This window comes from Haliaeetus leucocephalus, unplaced genomic scaffold (assembly GCF_000737465.1).
Source record: "Haliaeetus leucocephalus isolate CR32 unplaced genomic scaffold, Haliaeetus_leucocephalus-4.0 Scaffold517, whole genome shotgun sequence".
In the NCBI taxonomy this organism is placed as follows: domain Eukaryota; kingdom Metazoa; phylum Chordata; class Aves; order Accipitriformes; family Accipitridae; genus Haliaeetus; species Haliaeetus leucocephalus.
In genome coordinates, this window is record NW_010972953.1 from 4,434,675 (window position 1) to 4,446,076 (window position 11,402).

Here is an 11,402-nt window from a genome sequence, read left to right on the forward strand (position 1 = left end):
AGTCCCAGTTGACTCTAAAATGGAGAATTCCATAAAAAAATTTTCTCCGAGATGTACAGCTCTGTCCTCCTCTACCCTCATCCAGGCAGGTCCTGTTTTAATCCCTGGAGCAGCCAGTGAGAAGCTGCAATAGTCACAATTTCTTTCTATGTTTATTCCAAGTGCTGCCCTAATGTCCAGTGCTGCTGAGAAGAGGCAGCCAGTGCCAGTGCACACTGGATTTTCTCACTGGTCTTGCCACTGACGCCCAGCAGAGCTGGATTTAATGTTTTAGTCATAGCTGGGGAGGGGGACACTCCACCAAGCAAAATGCCTTCCTTAAAAATACTTGCTTTCTCCTCTGACAAGATGTTTGCATTGGTGCCAGTGAACCTGCCTTGTGTTTCCTACAACCGTGCAGTAACTCTCATGGCAGTGAAAAGGTGTGCAAATTTTAGGTACCTGAAACAAATACAATAATTATAAACAGCTTCTTTCTGGAGCTGCGGTCAGTTCCTCTGGGCACTGTTGGGATTGAAGCAGACACCTTGACAGTTTTTCAGAATATTTCCTATGCTGCATTTCAAGGCTGGGGTCTGAAATGGTGGATGGCGTTGGACATGGTGGTGGTGATCACCACTCACTGTGAACCTCCCAACAACATGGACTGTCAGGATGGGTCTTGAACCAAACATTCGCCCTGCTTGGATGGTAGCTGGCTTGTTTATATGAAATTGTAAATGTTTTCAAATATCAGTCAGGAAAAACATTACAACCTTTGCTTGACCCTCCCTGTAATGGTGCTGGTGTGAGGCCAACTAGTGACAACTCAAAGATGCCTAGCACAACCAGGTGTAGAGCTCTGTGGGCACAGGGAGAGCAGCCCATGGTTGCTGCAGACTCTGCCTGGCCGTGAGATGATACCCAGAGCATCAAACCCCGATACCCGGAGCGTCAAACCCCTCTGCCTCACTGGGGTCTTCAATCAGAGGAACTTACTTTGGTGCAGTTGTAGCTTCTGGGACCTCCATCACTTTGGAGAACAGAGTGAACAAGAAGGGCTACACCTTGCTTTCTGGGGTGCTTTTAACCAAGTTGTTTTGAGTGATTCTTCCATAAGTAAAAATAAGTCTTGATTTTTAGTTCCAAATCAACCAAGTGCTGTTACTTTTTTAATTCCAGTGCTCAATAAAAATGGACTTGTTGATCTTTCTGCGTATGAGAACTGTAGGTGTTTGTACCAGGTCGAGTGGGCCCCCTCGTTCCCTTTCTGGTTTTGTCCTGACAGTATCAAACCTTTGCCAAAATACAGGTGGGACCAACTGCTGTCAACTGAAATTGCAGGATTTGAGGTGAAGGTTGGGCCTATGGCAGGCTGGGTCTCTAACGTCTGTTGGGGGGAGCTAGTGTCTTAGAGAAGGCCGAATGATCTGCTCTCACAGAGTTGAGGTCATTCAGCTTTAACTTGGGACAAAGAGGATATACAGCTTATCTTTGTCTTGATTTGAAAAATGTATTTAACTTTAATACATAAGGAAATCTTTACAGGGAAAACTGCTTGTGTTATTTTAGGTGTTTCATGGCCGACTTGACCTTTAAGATTTTGTCCTGTGCGTCTATATGAAAGCTCAAGGGAGCAGAAATCCCAGAATCCAGCCTCGAATAGCTGAGTCTACCTGGAATTAACCTGTGCAGAAATAGTGTGTTAATCCATAGGCAAGAAGCCTGAAAATAATATTGAGCGGCTCTATGTAATACAGGTTCTGTATAAGAAAGGCTAAACTTTACTATTTTGGGGCATAAATCAGCAACTTTTCTGTTGTAAAAGAGGTTGACCCAGCTAAGAGGTTGTTTTTCTTCTTCCCACTGTGTGAAGTAGTCATGCCTTCCTCTTAATGATGTGACCCCTGTCAAATTAAACAAAGCATAAATAAATGTATTTTAGCCTGACAAATATTCCCATCACGATTATTTAGGCTGTCTTTAAAACTGAAGGCCAGTAACTTTCTCAGCAATTATCTATTTTTCTTAGTGAAACTTCACTAAGCAACCAATCAGCTTTTTAACTGTCCATCCAACTAATGCAAATAACCCTCTTCAAATCCCCACCTTCGAGTTTGTTCACATAATTCTTTTTCATGCATCTTTTGCCATTTGTGGACAGGGAATTGTGCAGCTGGGTGCCACCAGCTCCTTGTGGCAGCCACCGCCGCCTTCCCAAACATGTGGGAGGCTTCGGAAATACTCACTGACCACAAGTGTGTTCGACGGTATGTGGGGCGGATGCTGCGCTTTCATGTAATATTCAACAATTTAATCCCTCTTTTAATGCAATGAAAACATTTAAAATATTTGAAGGTCTTCTTTTGCAAGTACATAGGGGGCTCTGAATAAAACCTTCATTCATGCTATGAAGGCTGGAGGTCCGCTGCCACTCCATTTTCTTGCCTCTGGTTATTAAAACATCAAGCTGTCTTACTACTTAAGCTCAGCTAACTTGCAGCCTTCCTCCTTTTGTGTTACACTGGAACACCTGCCATTAATACTAATTCTACTCTGGAGAGAAACTCCCTTTCAGATATGCTTGTCTGAAAATAAATTGACATGTAAAAGGTCTCTTTTGTCGAGAAGTGCATGTAAAGTGCTGGGGTAAGAAGCTGATCGCTTACAAAAGGAGCCACTGACTCTTTAAATGATGTATGTGGAGGGGGTTATAAATGTTAAATATGGAGGACGATGCTGTAAATGGGCTGACGTGATACGACTAGAGAAGGATCGTGTAGCTGTGTCCTCTGTTTGGTATTAGACTTTAAGATTTGGGGTAATTTTTGTCTAAACCTGCAGTAATAAAACTACTGCATTGTCTCGGGGTGAATGGCTGGGCTCTCTAGAGACCCATTAGGAGAAAATTCTTTTTTTCTTTTAGAAAGAGTGTTGTTATTAAGAATACCTCCTTGCTTTTTAACACATGCAACAAAAACTAACAGCATTGGTGGTGAGTCCTTCAATTTAGATGTGTAATGAACTCCAGGGCTCTGTTGTTTTTCGTGGGACAAAAGTTTGTATCACTTTCAGTTAGGAAGCAGTAAAAGAATCCTTGGTTAGAGTATTTATTCTGTCATACAAGAAGCAGTATGACACAGCAAAAGGTAAATATTTTTAATAGAAATAATTATTTTCTTTGAGTTCCTCATACCCTGTGGAGGCTATGGCTCTCTCCTAAGAAAAAGTTTTTAAGTAGGTTCTTTGGGCCAGGCTTTGGTGTGGAATTACATTGCTTCGAAATCTACTTCAATACCTAAAAAGATGGGGTCCCGTGACTGTGGATGAAGATTTAAGTTTTGTGGTGTGGACCTGGCTTTCAGCTGCTGCTCATTGGGTTTTTGGGTCTTGTAGTGAAGAAATAATTCACTTCATAATTAAGATCAAGTTGAAATATGTTCAGGGCTTGAAAGAACAAAAGTGAAATGTGCCAATTACACAAACCTTCTAGATTAGCTGGTGTCACTTCTGGTTTATCAAACAAGTACAAACTCTCCTGTGCTGCTTAGCTCAAATGCTGTCTTATTTTTAAACAGCAGATGGTGTTAGAAACCTGTAACAGGTGGAACCTCTTCAGTTTTATGGAGAGATCAGAAGTAGCAGCAATTTCTCGATTCCCTAAGGGTAGTTTCTTCACGAGATAAACAGCAAGCTGGCCCTCTACTTGGATATTTATTACAGAGAGAAAAACTCTTGAGTCACACATGTTCATATGAAAGAAAGCAATTCTGGTTTGACTTATTCTGGTTATAATAAAAGGAACCTGGTAATGTTCTCCATAATCCTCTGTTAGCAACTCTTTTAGAGAGATGTAGCAGGAGAAATGAGCTGTGTTTGCTGGTGTGCCTCAAAATCCAGCTCCAATCTGCCATAGTCTATTGGTTTCTTGTCTATGAGAATAGCACTTCACATGCTTGAAGTGTTTTATAAACATTTAATTACTGCAGCATTTGACTCAAAGCCAGGAATCTCTCATTCATCTGCATCTCGCAAGGTTTGTGAAAATGATATTTGAATTACTAGGGCTGAGTTCAAACTTTAGTTAAAGAAACCCCCGTTAGTTGGCATCGCTTGTCTCCGCTGCCACATCTGCAAAGTGAATTACTTCTTCAGCAGTGGAAACGGTAACGTGGTTTTGGATGCCTATAGATTTGAGGATTTGTCAGTACCCCAGGACAGGGAGCTGCATTTTAATCATATTAGGGAAACGATATGCTAAATTCTCCTCAGCCTGTGCTGTACGAACTTCTAAGGCAGGCGAGGATTGCAGCTGTGTCTAGACTAGAGTCGTGTTTGATCCCTAGTCCCCGCCGTGTCCTCTGCTGCCGTAAGCAGTAGGAAAATCATTATTTGTTAAAAGTCGCTTTTTTCCCCCACCCACCAAACTACTTGTAAGTTTAACATGTCTTCTCCACCCCAACTCCCAGCTCTGTTTTTTAAAAAAGGTAGAGAAATGCAGGCACACGGCATGATTTTTCTGCTGTGCCATCGGCACACCCGCAGCCTGCCTTCCTCGGTCAGCTCAGTGCCTTACCCTGCGGGGAAGCCCCCAGTAGTCGTGGGGTTTGTGACACCAAGTGGAAGCCGCAACTAAAGGTAAAAAATCTCATATCGGATTAATAATTCCTATCCAACCATCTGCCTCTTTCACCAGCTCCCTTTTCTGTACAGCAGATTGTTAAATGCAGACTGGGCATGCAGTAACAGAAATCATTTACTTTCCATGAAAAAACCGAGTTGTTGGCTGGCTGTGCGCGCGTTTTTGTGGATGCACGCAAATGATCGCTTCTGGCCTGGGCAGGAAACCCAGATGAGAAGTTGTTCCTCTATGAGACATGCATGAGCTGACCCTGATCTCACTGGCTTGAGGAGGGGTTATCCTAAACTATCGAGGAGAAAACCAAGGTCTGCAACTGCTAGCATTTCTAGTCTTTACTGTAATTCTGAAGGCATAGTGTGAGCCCCCTTTAACAAATGCCATTGCTGGCAATTAGACCCTTTTTAATGAGACAGACCCCCAATTTCAAGGCCCCAGATCACTTGCTGCTACACTTGCTCTCTGCTGCGAGCACATGATGAGCAGCAACTCCTGAAGTAAAACAGGAGTCCCTTTTCCTGCTCTGTTTAAAGAAGGGGTAGGGAGTTCTTCTGATGTTTCATTAAAGCTGGCTTTTCTCCTTGTGGCAGAGCAGATTTAATCAGACCCGCCTCCTAGTTCCAGCTGCTGGGTTTGAACGCTCTGATCTGTGCACTGGGTGCACGTCTAATTACGGAGGCAATTCCCATGGATACCAAGAAGAATTGTCTGTACTAGCAAAAATGATCCCAGCTGGGAAAATGGTGAAGGAAAATGTGTTGAAATATTCGGGAAGAGACTTCAAAAGTTTCTGGAAATGTAAGTGAAAAGCATTTCTGGTGTTCTTGCACCCCAATGTGCAAATCTTCACTGTTTTAAAACTAAGGTACAGGTTGTTTTCCTTCTGGTTTGCAAGACTTGCGGCTTTTTGTGTTACTGGAGGATTTACCAGCACAGCAAAACTGAATTGGGTCCCTCCCTTGTTACCTGCATCCACTCAGGACTGTTTTTTCACCCTTGCTTTTGTACCCCGCACAGTTCCCTCTGCTCCCCTGTACAGCATGAGAAGTGCATTTCGAGAAAATGGCCAACACTTTGTGTTTCCATAAGGGCAACACCCTGGGTGAGGCTGCACGCTCTCCCTGGGGAGACGCCTGCCGAAGGGCTGGTAATTCTGGTTCCATCCGCAGTGCTGGTGCTGGTGTATGGGACTTGGGTAAGTTACTCCCCTTTACGCCTCATTCTTCTGAAATGTATGAATTTAAATAACTTATTTCTGTATAAATTAATGTTTGAAGGGTCTGTTCAAGGAAAAAGAGCACTCCCCGGTAAAAAGAGAGGGGGAAATACCTAGTCAAGGGATGCTCAGATGTGGAAAATTAAACAAATAGGATTTTAAATTATTTTGTAATTGTTCAGCTGCGAGGCCTTATGTTCAAACTACATAGGGAAAAAAACCAGATTTTTCTATTTAACTACACAAATAAAAAAGTCTTTTTGAGGCTTTTTTTTTTTTTTTTTGCTTTGGGTCTGTTTGGAGGTTTTTGGGAACATCCTAATCAACTACACAATGATTGTAACTTGTATTTATTTCACTAATTTGTCTCCAGCAGGAGCTCAGACACTTTTCAAGATGTTGCTAGCTAATATAAACATACAGAATAAGAAAAGCTGCAGTACTATTAGGTTGGATTTCCATCTCTTTCTCATCCAGGGCACCTGCTCCCCTTTCCCTCCCCCCCCAGTCTTCCCAGCTGTCTGTCTGTCTCATTTATGTCAATTAGAGATTCAATGCTGCCTGATTTAATTGGCCTGACTTTCCCCTCTAATAGAAACCCAAGTGAAGGCAGGGCAGGCAGGCAGGCAGGCAGCTCTCCGTGGGCTGCCCGACCAGGGAAGGAGTCTCTCTCGCCATTGGGAGGGCTGGGGCTCGTTTGCGGAGCAGAGCACAATAACCTGTTTGTTACCATCCGTGATGGAGTGGTTGGTGACCTCCTAACTGGGATGGGACCCGGGCAATGATGTAATTTGAAAGCTTGGGAGTGTTTCTGAGTGGTTAAGGAATTTGTGCAACCAGTTGCTCACCTCGGGTTGGCTTTTCATGTGCTGTAAAGGTTGAGATTTGCCGCCCGAGCCGGCGTTTCCTCCTGCCAGGAGACTGACTCCACGTGCACCGAGGTCGGTAAGCAACACAACTTCCACCAGCCGCAGCCCCAGAGGGCTCGTCCCTCCTCTTGAGCCTGAGCCACCCCCAGCAGTGATTAACCACGAGCAAAGTTGACCAAGACCTGGGTTTCACGGGGTTTACGTGAGGGCCTGACCCCGTCCCCCCTTCGGACAGCAGACCTGGAAGCAAACCAGCTCAGATGAGATCTTTGCCATCCCTCCGCTCCCTCTCCATTAGACAGCCGAATCCCTGGAACCAGATCTGACCTACTTCTTCTCCCTGGCTCCTCGCTTGCCTCTCCCTGACAAATTACACGGCCCTTCTTCAGCTCTCAGCAGAAATGTGAGTTTCCCAAATAGCTGGCCCAGAGAGGCGTCAATATTAAACAGCAACAGTACCATCTAGTGACTTTGACTTACAGAGAGCATCATTTAGAAGGGGAAGAGGAAATCTGTGAATTAGGAAGGCCAAGCAAGGTCCCAGATTTGCAAATGAGATCCTATCTCTCGGTTCATTTGGATTTAGGAACAAATTGTGCTGATGCTGCAACAGTCTTTCTTTTAGAGAGCTGTGCCGTGACACTTCCTTGGGAGACAGGCCCATTTTTAGCCTACTGACTCCCGGCTGAACCCAGCCCTGACCCACGCTCCCTCTGCTGGTAACGAACTAATTGATTTAATGTGTTCACAAGTTCGCACACACCCACTCACACGCACAACAGCAAACCCTTGCAAATGCATGAGATGAAATTTAGGGCCGTGGTGGTTTCTCAGTCCCAGTAAATGTGCACCTTTTTGCTCTGATGAGCCACTAGTGAAATCCTGAATTGAAATTGTGAAATAAATAGATACAATTCAATTTACTAAATCAAAAATAGGCCCAAAACTGAGCGTAAAGGGCCCACTCCATGCAGATCTGAAATTACATACTCTCCTTCACAGCTGATGGGAGGAAACCAAATTAGAACATTTCCTCCATCAAAGGACGTTAGTCCTGATACGCCTCGCCATCATTTATCATGCACAGGAGTTATCCCTGTAGGAATTCCGGTTGGCCGAGGCATCGTTTGGAGGTACCAAGTTAATGATGGACTAGGGCGTGTTCTGCGCTTAAGGTGGCAACTTTTGACAGCTGTTTTGCAACACGCGTGTGCACGTTACCTCTTTCCCAGTGAAAGAGGCTGTTATCACATACACAAAATGCACCGGATCAAGGAGAAGTGTCACAAAACCCATTGCTGCAGAACTTCAATGCTAAAACACTTTATTAAGCCTCTTAAACGCCATTGGTACCGGCAGAAGAAATTGCTTTGCTGGCTAATCAAATGCATCCCCTCTTTGCTGTCAAGAGTGCAGTACTGCCCTAAGTCCACTCAGCCTTGCTCGTGGGCTGATGAGTGCCTGACAATTTTCTGGTTTCAAATTAAACAGAAAACTAAATTAGCAAATTAATTGTTTGCCATGTTTTTCCATGGTCCCCATCAGCTGCCTCAGGACCTGCAGCCAATCCAGAGCCCCTTTCCACAGTCCCGAGTAGAAGGTGGAGCCCTGCGCTAGGTCCTGCTATCTACCAAGTGTCACTCATGTTAATTTTAAATTACTTTTGTACAGCTTGGTGTCAAAACGATTAAAGCATGAAAAGAAAAACTGAACTAGAGGGAGGGAAGGGGGAGGGAGAGAGAGAATGAATAATTTACCTTGCATTTACAGCAAGGACACTTAGATTTCTTTAACTCCTCAACTCTGAGAAGCCTGAAACTTTTACTTCGACTGTAACCTGCTTGGTACTATGCCTGAGCAGGTGCTCTGGTTCCTCATAGTCTACAGGGAGGCAATAACTGCTTACAGCACAAAGCCGTGATTTTATCTCAGTTTCTTCCCAGGTAAGACTTTTCTCTGCACTGTACGCACCGATTGTTGAAATCACCGACACACACAAACCCACCCACAGGCAGACCTTTTCTCCCCTTCTCAGTGCACCGCTCCCAAGTGGGTTTACTCCATAACCCGCATGTACTGTGCCAGATAATTACATACTCAGAAAATATACAAATGCATAATCAGATACAGCCTTAAATGTGCAAGAATCACAGTTGTAGGATTGCAGCATAACATCCCTGTAGCTCTCTGCATCTAGTTCACACAACCAACCCATGTGCATTGTGAAAATTTTGGGGTTGGGCCACAGACTGCTTTTATCTCTCTTCTTAACTCCATCCATGGCTTCTTTCTCTTTCCAGGTACTGAGTGGTATAATCAGTGGTCTTTGAAATATCATTCTAAATTTGTTGAGGCCAGAAGAACAGCAAAAAGATTTGTAAGAGGGCAGCTTGACATCACCACAAAACATAAAACAAGTTTAGCTACTTCTGTTGGTGTCTGCTGTGTCTTGAGCTTATACATAAGAGCATCTTCCATTCATTAAAAAGAGGGTATAAATATTTTGAATTCTTTTGTCTTGAAGGACTACAGCTTGCAATGAGGTGCCTTCGACAGATGATCACTAGTGGGGTGACAGAGCTGTTTGGAAATACAGGCTAGATACTCGAGTGTAATGTATCCTGCAGGATGTGTGCGGGCTTGAACTGATTTATCAAATTTGAGCAAAGAAAACAATTCCACTAATGGGTGTTTTCTGAAAAATGAGCATGCTGCCTTGGCAATTTTTGCACTGTCTTGTGCTAGTGAGTGTTCTCACTACCTCTCCTTGGCAGCCACAGAGAGGAGACACCTGTATCTTTTACCTGCTTTTTACTTCTTTGGCCTTAGGACTAGTGCAGCCTTGCCAGATCCCAAACAGGTCCTGCAATGGGTTGAAAAGTGTGCTTGAAATTTCCTCCTCCAAAAGTACTTGCCTGACTTCTCTAACGTGTTTGCTTCAGCTCGGTAATCTCCACCTCTCTTCATCCTCATGGCTATAGTTCCTGTGATCTGCAGTATAGTCTCCAGTGAGAAGGTGGGGAAGGCAAACGCAGGCACCCTCGACAGTAGCTCATTCAAACAAACGATGCCATTCTCTCTGCTCCCCCGTGTTTCTACTGCCTGCACATCGAGCACGGAAATGGTGTGGGCTTGCACGGTTTAGGAGCTGTGACCGGATTGCAGTGTTGCACAGGCTTTCACTTAAGCATGCAGGCATGGAAACATTTCTTTCATTAATAGCGGGATTCCCTTCACATGACAATGTTTCTTCAGCTGCTGATTCACAAATACATCATTTAACTGGCTTTTTTTTTTTCCCCTTTCCCATTTGGGAAGCTCCTGTAAACTTCCCTCATCCTCTGCCAGAGGCCTAGCAGGAGGCTCAAAAGATGAAGAGCAGCATCTCTTGCAGTATATTTCAGTAATATCACTTCAAACGTACCATGTGGGAGTACCGAGTATCAAGTACTCCGGTCTGATAACCACAGCTTTCCCTGTTTAATATGCACTTAGCGCTAGAACAGCAGCTATATAAAACTAACACCTTTTTTACTAGATTCTGCTAGTCTGGATTGAGAGTGATCTCTGCTCACTTGATTAACTTCAAAAATAAAAAAATGTTGTCAGCTGGAACATTAAAAATACAAGTGTAAATACTACACTGGATCTGGTAATTATTTAAAATAAAGCACAATTCTCAACCAGATTATCTTTTTTTTGCCTAACCAAGCAGGACTCCCCTTCTACCTGGCAGTGGAGAGCTAACAAAACAGCGGGAGAGGGATATGTATTGGATCTATTATCAACAATACTGTTAAATCACTTCCAACTGCAAAATCTTTATATATCAGTTATGAAACGGTTTCAAATTCTAAATTGTCTGCCAGCCAGGCAATTAACATCATTAATTGAACAAAATTCAGCCAGAATAATTGATTTATACTTAATCGCAGAACCTGAACCTTTTCAAGGTGCATCTTTACATCTCACACAGTGGTGCTGAGGATCACTGTGCTGGGCTGGGCTGTGGGTGGGGGAGGCACATTATCACTCACACAGTTCTCAGGAATCACTGAAAACTCTCAAGTGGTTAATATTAAAGTAGTCAATACTGGAGTGGTTGCCATAAAAACAAGAGGACAAACAATAACTTAGACTAGAGCACACTAAAAGGACATTTAGGAATAAACCACTTTTCCTCAATTAAGAGTTCATGAAATCAGGGAGCTGTGGGCTTTTTTTCTTTTTCTCTCCAACACTCAAATTTCCTGCAGTTGGACAAGACTTTGAGTTCTTCATTTTAATGTGTTGGGGTTTTTTTTTTTAGGCTTTTGATAATCCTCCCATGATAATTTAAACTATCTACCAGGCAACGTAAAGCTTTTCAGTCCAGACTATTGAATCAGCTCTTTGTGGGTAGACACTTTATCCCCTTGAAGTATCCAGGATGATTTATTCTTATGGGACATGTAGACAAAGTGACATTTTCCTATCTCCTGCTATCTAAACACAAGATTGCAATTACTCCAAAACAACTAGCATCAGAATGTGGTGCGCTATCAGCTTTTCAATAGCGGCTGTTTATTAGCTTTCCCCAGGACCTGCCTTTTTTATTGAGGAAAAAAAAGGATCTGGAAACAATCCATTCTCAGTCAAAGTTTTTTGAAGGAGTTGTTTTTAATTTGCTGACTTGCTCCAAAGAAAGCTGCCTGCGTGT